General features: G+C 43.0%; 1 long non-coding RNA gene across 1 annotated transcript in view; it reads left to right on the top strand.

The window, feature by feature from the left end:
- Window positions 1-237: 237 nt before the first annotated feature.
- LOC116410373 overlaps window positions 238-10471 on the top strand; it is a 33085-nt gene continuing 22851 nt past the window's right edge. Inside the window, exon 1 of the long non-coding RNA XR_004222337.1 lies at window positions 238-433. This is a non-coding gene — a long non-coding RNA (uncharacterized LOC116410373). The remainder of the gene's footprint in view (window positions 434-10471) is intronic.

Genomic DNA, 10471 nt, shown 5'->3' with positions numbered 1-10471 from the left:
ATGCTCTTGCTCTCTCTAGAGTACACTGTCTGGTGGCTAAGTGTGCTCAACCCAACAAGTTTGAGCACAGGGGGAGGATATGTAGCATGGTTTGGAAAATCATAGAAGGATAGTATATCCCTCCCAGAATCCTCTATTAAGCAGCACAAAGGGCTGTGTAATTAAGGGTTTGTGCAGCTGTGTGGGCTGATTAGCCTCACCTGTACTTAAAGCGTGCTCCAAGAGTAGTGTGGGGGCTGCTCTCTCCTGGGAGAGAGGTGAGACACTGGAGCTGCAGTGTGGAACTTTTCCTGTTTGGGGAAAAGTGTGCTGGGAATTGTTTTCCTCTAAGAGCTGGAGGAATATTTATCCACAGAGGTGGATGGCAAGGACCAGCTACTGTATGTTGCCCTAAAGACTGAGGGGTTGAAGTGCAGGAATACCACAAAAGACGGTGAGTGTAACCTGCATTTACCTGTGTTGGCTTATTCTGCCCAAGTGTGTCTGTGTGTGCCTCTGGGAAGGACAGTTTTTGAGTTTCTGCAAGACTGCTACTTTTGGTTGCATTTGGGATATCAGCTGTATGAACTTTTATTTTCTGTCAAGCCTGCTGTGTTAAACAAATTCACACCAGAATTAAGCTGAAATCCCTGTGTCATAGTAACATAGTAAGTTGGGTTGAAAAAAGACATACGTCCATCACATTCAACCATAATGCCTATGTATAACCTGCCTAACTACTAGTTGATCCAGAAGAAGGCAAAAATCCCCATCTGAAGCCTCTCTAATTTGCCGCAGAGGGGAAAAAATTCCTTCCTTACTCCAAGATGGCAATCGGACCAGTCCCTGGATCAACTTGTACTAAGAGCTATCTCCCATAACCCTGTATTCCCTCACTTGCTAAGAATCCATCCAGCCCCTTCTTAAAGGAACAGTAACACCAAAAAATGAAAGTGTATAAAAGTAACTAAAATATAATGTGCTGCTGCCCTGCACTGGTAAAAGTTGTGTGTTTACTTCAGAAAGTCTACTATAATTTATATAAATAAACTGCTATGTAGCCATGGGGGCAGCCATTCAAAAGAGAAAAGGCACAGGCACATAGCAGATAACAGATAAAACACTATTGTATTCTACAAAACTTCTGTTATCTGCTGTGTAACCTGTGCCTTTTCTCCTTTTTTCCAGCTTTAATGGCTGCCCCCGTGGCTACACAGCAGCTTATTATATAAATTATAGTAGTGTTACTGTAGCAAACACCCCAGTTTTACCAGTGCAGGGCAACAGTGCATTATATATTTATTACTTTAAAGCTCTTTCATTTTTTAGTGTTACTGTTCCTTTAAAGTTAAATAATGTATCAGCCAGCCAACTGATTCGGGGAGGGAATTCCACAACTTCACAGCTCTCACAGTAAAAAATCCTTTCCGAATATTTAAACGGAACCTCCCTTCTTCTAAACGGAGTGGGTGCCCTCGTGTCCGTTGGAAGGACCTACTGGTAAATAAAACATTAGGTAATTATATGATCCCCTTATATATTTATACAGAGTTATCATGTCACCTCCTAAGCGCCTCTTCTCCAGTGTAAACAGACCCAACTTGGCCAGTCTTTCTTCATAACTGAGACTTTACATACCCTTTACCAACTTAGTTGCCCTTCTCTGGACCCTCTCTAACTCAATCATGTCTCGTTTGAGCACTGGAGACCAGAACTGGACAGCATATTCTAGATGGGGCCTTACCAGTGCTCTGTAAAGGGGAAGAATAACCCCCTCCTCCCGTGAATCTATACCCCTTTTAATACAGCTTGTTTGCCCTTCCAGCTGCTGCCTGGCATTGCTTGCTACAGCCAAGTTTATAATCTACAAGGACTCCAAGGTCCTTCTCCATTATGGATTTGCCTAGTGCAGTCCCATTAAGGGTATTAGTGGCTTGCATATTTTTACATCCCAGGTGCATGACCTTCCATTTATCCACATTAAATCTCATCTGCCACTTAGCTGCCCAGATTGCCAGTTGGTCAAGATCCTGCTGCAAGGATGCCACATCCTGGATAGAATTGACTGGTCTGCAAAGTTTTGTGTCATCTGCAAACACTGATACATTACTTATAATACCCTCCCCCAAGTCATTTATGAACAAGTTAAACAAAAGTGGACCCAGTACAGAACCCTGAGGGACCCCACTGAGAACCTTATTCCAAGTAGAGAATGTACCATTAACAACCACCCTCTGTACCCGATCCTGTAGCCAGTTTTCTATCCATGTGCAAATGACTTCACTAAGACCAATAGACCTTAGTTTAGAAAGCAGTCGTTTGTGGGGAACAATATCAAATGCTTTGGCAAAATCCAAATAGATTATGTCTGCTATGCAGTAGATGCAGTGGGGATGCCCCCACTGTCCAGCTTCTTACTTACCTCATCATAAAAAGCAATTAAATTGGTCGGACATGACCTGTCCTTCCCATATAGATTGTAAGCTCTACGGGGCAGGGACCTCCTTCCTCTTGTGTCCTCGACTTTTAACATTGCAGCTGTATTTATTATTATCTTAACACCCTGTTTGTATTAATGTATTCTACTGTACAGCGCTGCGTACATAAGTAGCGCTTTATAAATAAAGATATACATACATACATAAAGCCATGCTGATTACTGCTCATAATACCATTCTCCAGTACAAAATTTTGTATGTGATCCCTTAACAAGCTTTCAAATAACTTACCCACCACGGATGTCAAACTTACAGGCCTATAATTGCCAGGCCTTACTCCCTTTTTAAATATAGGAATGACATTCGCCGCCTTCCAATCTGTAGGTACCATACCTGATGAAAGCGAGTCTGAGAATATCAGAAACAAGGGCCACTGTAATTCTGACCCTAGCTCTCTCAGTACCCGAGGGTGTATTCCATCTGGCTCAGGTGCCTTGTTTACATTTATCTTGTGTAACCCCTTAAGCACCATATCCTGTGTCAACCACTGTGTAGTTGGAGCTGAAGCAACAGTGCAGCTATTGGGTGGGACTTGGCACTCTGGCTCCTCTACTGTATACACAGAAGAAAAGAACTGTTTAAGCACATCTGCCTTTTCTGTATCCGCTGTAACCATATTGTTACTATAACTTAATGGGGCCACACCCTCAACCTGCATCTTTTTACTATTAATATACTTAAAAAAACTTTTGTCCCTGTCTCTTTACCCACTTCCACCAAAAGAGCTAAATCCCTACAAATGTACATAAGAGTCTGTGCAGATTACAACATAAAAGGTAAAAAGGAAAATTCTCATTTAAACAAAGTTTAAGTTCCTAGCTATGCTAATGCCTGTGGCAAAGCTGACAATCATTAAAACACACCATTGTGTTTCACCAAACCCAAAGCAAACTGAACAATTTGGAAAACTCAGGTAAAAACTTACTTAGGCGTAGGGGGGATGTTTTTAGCAAGCGGAAAAGCGCTTGCTGAAAATTCCGCCTTGCGCCTCCTACGTGTGCCTGCACCTGAATCTGAATGAATGAGATATGCTCGGGTGCAGGCACATGTAGCTGAAATACACATAAAAATGTGAGAGAATGCAAAGTCTCGCATTTTTATGCGTATATCGTCTACATGTGCCTGCACCCCAGAGTATCTCATTCATTACGGTGCAGGCACATGTAGGAGGCGTCTCGTCTGGCATTAGCCTTAACTTTAAATGTTTTTGTCAAAAGTGTGTTGCACATCTTAGTGACAAGTTAAAGGTTTTATATACAGTATAAGAGCACAATTAATGTTTAAATGCTTCAGCATTTTGGATCTGCAAACAGCAGTTTCCCACATGGCTTTTAACCCTATTGTTACCATGTTGGACACAGTAAAAAACGTGTTTCATTGCTGAGAATGGTGTAGGACAGACACAAGGAGTAATAGAAAAAGATTGAGAGATTGTTTTTGCTGGCCAGCAAAGGTAGAAAAAAAAGAAAGCGCTGTCCTCCACACAGATCTCCGAAAATGATATTAAGCAACATGACTCTGTCACATATCCCGCTCCTTAAAGGACAAGGAAAGTCAAAATCTATTAAGCACACTATTAAATAGTACTACTATTGCTGTGTAAAAACGCTATAGTTATGGCTTGCCTAATAAAAGATTTACAGAGATACACATACTAGAACCTACAACTTGTTTCAGTGAACGGCACCGCCATCTTGTCCAGCATGTCCAGTGTCGTCCCCCCCCCCCACCCCACAGCATGGCACAGAGTGTCCTCCGCTCCATTCACCGCTCACCTGCCACAAACCCCCCCCCTACTATACTCACCCCACCCCACCCCCCTTCCCCGCCGCTCCCTGCTCCTGCCACAAACCCCCCCTCACAGCATGTCACAGATCAACAGATCATCTACTGTCGGCAGCACCCCCCCCCCCCAGCCGCTGCTGCCGCCTGCAGCTCGGTGGCTACTCTGCCATACAGCACTGTCAGGAAGAGATATACTATACTCACCCCACCCCCCCTTCCCCGCTGCTCCTGCCACAAACCCCCCACAGCATGTCACAGATCAACAGATCATCCACTGCCGGCAGCAATCCCCCACCCCCCACCCCCGCGCCGCTGCTGGCTCGGTGGCTACTAGCATCTGCCATACAGCACTGTCAGGAAGAGATATACTATACTCACCCACCCCCCTTCCCTGCCGCTCCTCGCTCCTGCCACAAACCCTCCTTCGCTCCCCACACCTGCCCCCCGCTCCCCCCCACCTGCATGGCACAGAGTTCCCCCATCGCCATGGCAACCAGACGCTCCTGCTGTGTGCGCATGTGCCGCCTACAGTAACAAGTCACCAAGTCTGGGAAGGAGCGATGCTTTATGGGAATCTTCTCTACCCTGCTCAGCGTTTTTTTTTCCTGTTTGGCTTCTGATCTTCTGAACAGGTGAAGTATGGGGAGACTTAAAGGAGAATGCAAGTCAAAATGTAAAAAGCATACTGCCCAATAGTCCTCCTATTGTTTGGCTCACCTAATCAAATATTTACTCAGTCACACTTACTTCACATTTTCTAGAACAGGCAGCCATCTCTAAAAAGGTATTCTCCCTTCCTTTCCCTCCTTGCTTCATACTGCACATGTGTTTTATTCCCTCCCCCACTCCCCTCTGCCAGATCCACTTCTGATTGGCTGGTGGGCATGTGTAGCTCAGAACAGGAGACAGGATCAAGTTACACACATGCTCAGAGAATAGGAAGGCTGCTGCTGGCTGGACTTGTACGAACAATTTTTACACCTAGCAAGTCGTACAATTCTTTTAAGAAAGCAGAGGTAAAATTAGTCCCTTGATCAGTTAACACAACCTTAGAAATTCCCACTCTGCTAAAGATTTTTACAACCTCTTCTGCAACTCTCTTTGCAGTAATGCTACTGAGAGGGATTGCTTCTGGATACCTTGTACAGTAGTCACATACAACCAAAATATACTTTTGCCCTTATTACTTCTCTCTAGGGGGCCCATTATGTCCATAGCCACCTTTTCAAAAGCATTGCCAACCAAAGGAATAGGTATCAATGGAGCTTTCTCTTTCTGCCTTAATGGTGCTGTCATTTGGCAAGTGGAACAGCTACAAAACAAGGCTACATCTTTATGGACACCTGGCCAGAAAAATCTGTACAAAATTCGTTTGAGAGTTTTGTCTCTACCTAAGTGACCTGCCATGGGTATTTCATGAGCCAGTCTAAGGATTTCTTTGAGATATTTCACTAGTACCATTAACTGTTCAACTCTGTGGCCAAGTTTTGGGTGTTGACAAACTCTCAGGGGGGGGCCAATCCGTCCGGGCGCCCTAGGCAACCTGGTCGGCCACCTGGCCCGCCCTGCCCCCTCCGTTGGCGCACATGCGCAGTTCGGGAGGGGGGTGCGATGCCGTGGGTCATTGCCCCTGCCACTTGTCATTAGCGGCGGGGGCAATGGCAAAGTAGGGGAACTAGTGGTAGGCAGCAGAGGCTTCTGCCTGGTGCCCCCTAATCATTGCGCCCTAGGCAGCTGCCTCTTCTGCCTACCCCTAGTTCCGGCCCTGCACACTCTCATCAGAATTCTGTTTCTCATTACATATATTGGCATATTTGCACATTCAGTATAATTTTCAACCACCTTTTTATAGCATTCTTTAAGTGTTTCCTCTTTATATTGCTCATTTGCGATATCCGCATCCCAATTAATATTAGGTGACAATTTTACAAAGTGTTCAGGTCTCCCTGAAAGCTTTCTCCTTTCTTTTTTTGACTTACAGGGTTTCCCTTCACCACGGAAAAGGTCATCTTCAAATGGAAAAGTCTCATACAGAAGCACTTTTTTTATCTTTTACCCCTTTTGTTTGAGACTGTGTGGTCACAGCTATTATGGGTGCAGATACTTTACGCAGTATTTGGAAAAAACCTGGAAAGTCTCTACCCAAAATCATAGAGTAAGGCAAATTATCAATTACTCCAACAGTAACTGTCTCTTGCTGATGTCCAAGATCAACAGTCACTTGGGATGTTAAATAAGGCTTGATATTGCCATGTACACATTTGATTAAAGTCTTGCCCTTAGGACATTCTTTTTCAGCAAGGTCCGTGGACTTCCAGTGTCAATCAGGGCATCAAGTGGTTTGTCATTAAGTTTAACCATTTTCAAGAGACCTTTCCCAGTACCCACTACTGATACTGGACTTGGTTTCTTAACTTTTTTACAGAAGCGGAGAATATGCCCATTTTCCCCACATTTAAAACAGACCTGCGGAGCAGTAGGAGCTTTTGCTACAGTCTCAACACTTTGTGGAGAGTTGGTTATATGGGGTAATTTTTCCACAGCCCGCTGTACAGTTCTCTTCCTAGCCTGGAAATAATCCTCAGACAGGGATACTGCCTTGGCCCCTGACTCTGGACGATGCTCTTGGATCCAGATGCGCACACTTTTGCCAGAATGTTTGGAAATTGTTCTAAGATGATCACATCCAGGATATCTTCCTTACTTTTTCCTGCTGGTTTGATCCACTTCAGGAGCAACTCTTCCAACTGGGTGAAGGCTTCATTAGGACCATCTGCATCACTGTAGCGGTATTCTCGGAATCATCTTCTAAACGTCTCACAATTAATGTCATACATTCAGAGTATAGCCTCTTTTACACCATTATAGCTTGCAGCATTTGTGCCTTCCCAGCTTTTGTGCCTTCCCAGTCAGATTTGGAGCAAGCCGTATAACCCATTGTTCTGGTGGCCATCGACTGGCTTTAGCCACACGCTCAAACATGGTGAAATATGCCTCTATATCATTATCTGCAGTAAGCTTGGGAATTTTAAGATCTTTCTATTGACTGGGCATGGGACTTCACTCATTGTCTTTAGAATCTTTGTGATTTGATGAGTATGCTGTTTCTGGATCATAGCTATCTCAGCCTGGTGCCTTCTGAATTGCTTCTCTCTTGCTCAGCTCTGAGATGTCTTTCCTCAGCAAAATGTTGCTGTTCCTCCCTTAGTTTCTTCTCCTCAGCTTCCCTTCTTTTGGACTCTGCATCTATCTGCTGCAGGACCATCCATTTTAGAAGACCAGCAAGATCTTCTGTCTTCTGGAGGTTGAGTAGGAACAGTCTCCGCTTGTGGGTGGGCAGTCGAAGGAGTGACTTTAGGCTTCACATCTGGACTTAAAGGTTGTGCATATCCTGTTGCACCTGTTTCTTCCACTAGTGGCACAGGGTCAGATGATGCAATTGCAGCCTCTTCCATCTCAGAAGCCATAGCTCTTCTCTTAGAAAGACCTCTCTTTATTTCCAGCTGTTCTTGCCTTCCAGTAGGTAGACTGCCAGGCAATTTTACTCCCTTTATTCTCTCCAGCAATGAATGGGATCCCACTGCTGCCACCAAGTGTGATGTGGGCCCTTTTACAGAGTAAGCTGGAGCTTGCTTGACAAAGAAAATTGTGACTTTATTTTCTTGAAGCAGAAGGCAAAAGTGTTACACAGCTCAGCATAGCACAGCATCAAAACAGCAAAGCAGTCTTTACAAAGGTCTTTCCTTGCAGAGAGCCAACACCAGACTGATTCTTGCTAACTGGGAGAGGCCTTTTATTCCCAAGGCTCCCAGCATGCTTTGCAATTCACTGACATCATGCATTTTAAAATTAAACAAATATTAATTTCAACAATAATTACAATGTTTACAAGTACATGTACATAAGAGTCTGCACAGATTACAACATAAAATTTAAAAAAGAAAATTCTTATTTAAACAAAGTTTAAGTTCCCAACTATGCTAATGCCTGTGGCACAGATGACAATCATTAGGACACACCTTTGTGTTTCACCAAACCCAGAGCAAACTGAACAATTTGGAAAACTCCGGTAAAAACTTACTCTAACTTTATGTTTAAAGTTTGCATTTTTGTCAAGTGTGTTGCACATCTTAGTGACAAGTTAAAGATTTTATATACAGTATAAGAGCACAATTAATGTTTAAATGCTTCATCATTTTGGATCTGCAAACAACAGTTTCCCACATAGCTTTTAACCCTATTGTTACCATGTTGGACACAGTAAAAAATATGTTTCATTGCTGAGAATGGTGTAGGACAGACACAAGGAGTAATAGAAAAAAATAAGAGAGATTGTTTTTGTTTGTGCTGGCCAGCAAAGGTAGAAAAGAAAGAAAGCGCTGTCCTCCACAGATATCTCAGAAAATGATATTAAGCAACATGACTCTGTCACAGCCACTGATAACACGGATAGACAGCATCTCCTGAAATGAAATAAGATGAAATAAGTTGATGAAATCAAATAAGCTGCTTCCAGTCTCCCACTGTGAAAAGAGGGCCCGCTTGCAACTGCAAACCATGCTTATGGCAGGCAGTGGTTTCACAGTGGGAGTCAGAAAGCAAATTTAGGAAACTTCTGATAGACGACACAAATACTTAACAAAAAGCCATCCATGAGGCATTTTTCCACTTTGAAAATCAGGAGGAGCCTGAAAACCTGACACAATACTCAAGATATTCATCTTAGTGTCACACACAATTTGGATATTGAGAGAATGGTAACTTTTGTGATTCCGGAAAGTATGTTCTTTGTCTAGTGGGGGATTAAATGTTACATGCGTGCAATCTAATGGCACCAGTGTTCCAGTCATTTCTATTTTTGGAAAACTTGAGATCATTTCCAGACAAAGAATGTATTGCATCCAGGACCTGGCCAAGGCACCATGAAAATGTGGGCTGTGACACTCCATATATCCCTCCAACTTTCTGAAAACTTCCTGTGCCGAAAAAATGAAGGCAGCACAGAAGTTTCACTATGCCAGGAACAGCATGGCTTCTTTGTGTTAGTGGCTGCAGATAAGTCTCCAGTAACCTCATACAGCCCATAGATTGCTGCTTTATTTAACCTATAATGCCTCACTATTTTCTCCTCTGATAATCCCTCTAGAACAGTGGTTCTCAACCTGTGGGTCGGGACCCCTTTGGGGGTCGAACAACCCTTTCACAGGGGTCGCCTAATACCATCAGAAAACACATATTTCCAATGGTCTTAGGAACCTAGACACCGCTCCTCTATGGTTAGGGGTCACCACAACATGAGGAACTGTATTAAAGGGTCCCGGCATTAGGAAGGTTGAGAACCACTGCTCTAGAATTTAGCTTTCCTTGAAAACTCTGGGATGCATCACTCTAGGATGATCACATACTTAATTCTGTTCAATCCAACAAAAATCCGACTGCAAACCCCATGTTGTCTTACCCGAGCCACAATGTTTTTGGAGTAACGCCAACTCCTACAAATGATTGCAATATTTCATGCTTTTGATGCTTCAAATATTTTTGTGAATTATGCTTTTTTTTTTTTTTAATTTCAATATGTTTTATTTCAAATAAAAATAGTAGTAGACATACAGACTGCTTTCCAAGTATCACAGTGTATACAAACATAAATATAAACCATAAATTACTGGAGCTTTATAGTAAGATAAGGATTGTAAACACAGTTAAATGAGTAGTCTAGAATTGTACCATTAGGGGCCAGGGGAATCCTTACCATGGATCACCCTGGGTCCCTTTCTTTTATGTTCTTTTAGAACTAAGTAACTATAACTATGTAGAATGGACAGGATGTAGTTATTTAGTTTTCACTTAGGAATGATGACCAAACAGGGCTTTTGTTATGGTTCTGAAGTCCATGGCCACAGTGGATGTTTTATGGTTAAGGTTACAGTGAGAGAAGGGGGATAGGATAGGCCTCTCCGTATCTATAGACTAGCCATGGTTCCCAGATTTTAATGAATTGTTTGTGCGAATCAGATAAGATGCTAGACATTTTTTCCATGGCCATGATTCCATCAACTTGATTTTTGAGAGTATCAAATGGAATTTGTTTTGATTTCCATGCTTTTGCGATTATACGTTTAGCTACCGTCATGATGACTGTTTAAGAGTTGAAATTGTTTAACTGTGAGAGCGTTAGGTTTTTGACATAATAGGGCGATAGTTGGGCA

This window comes from Xenopus tropicalis, chromosome 4 (genome assembly GCF_000004195.4).
Source record: "Xenopus tropicalis strain Nigerian chromosome 4, UCB_Xtro_10.0, whole genome shotgun sequence".
In the NCBI taxonomy this organism is placed as follows: domain Eukaryota; kingdom Metazoa; phylum Chordata; class Amphibia; order Anura; family Pipidae; genus Xenopus; species Xenopus tropicalis.
Note: the sequence above shows the minus strand (reverse complement) of the source record. Positions and strands in the feature narration are given on the sequence as shown.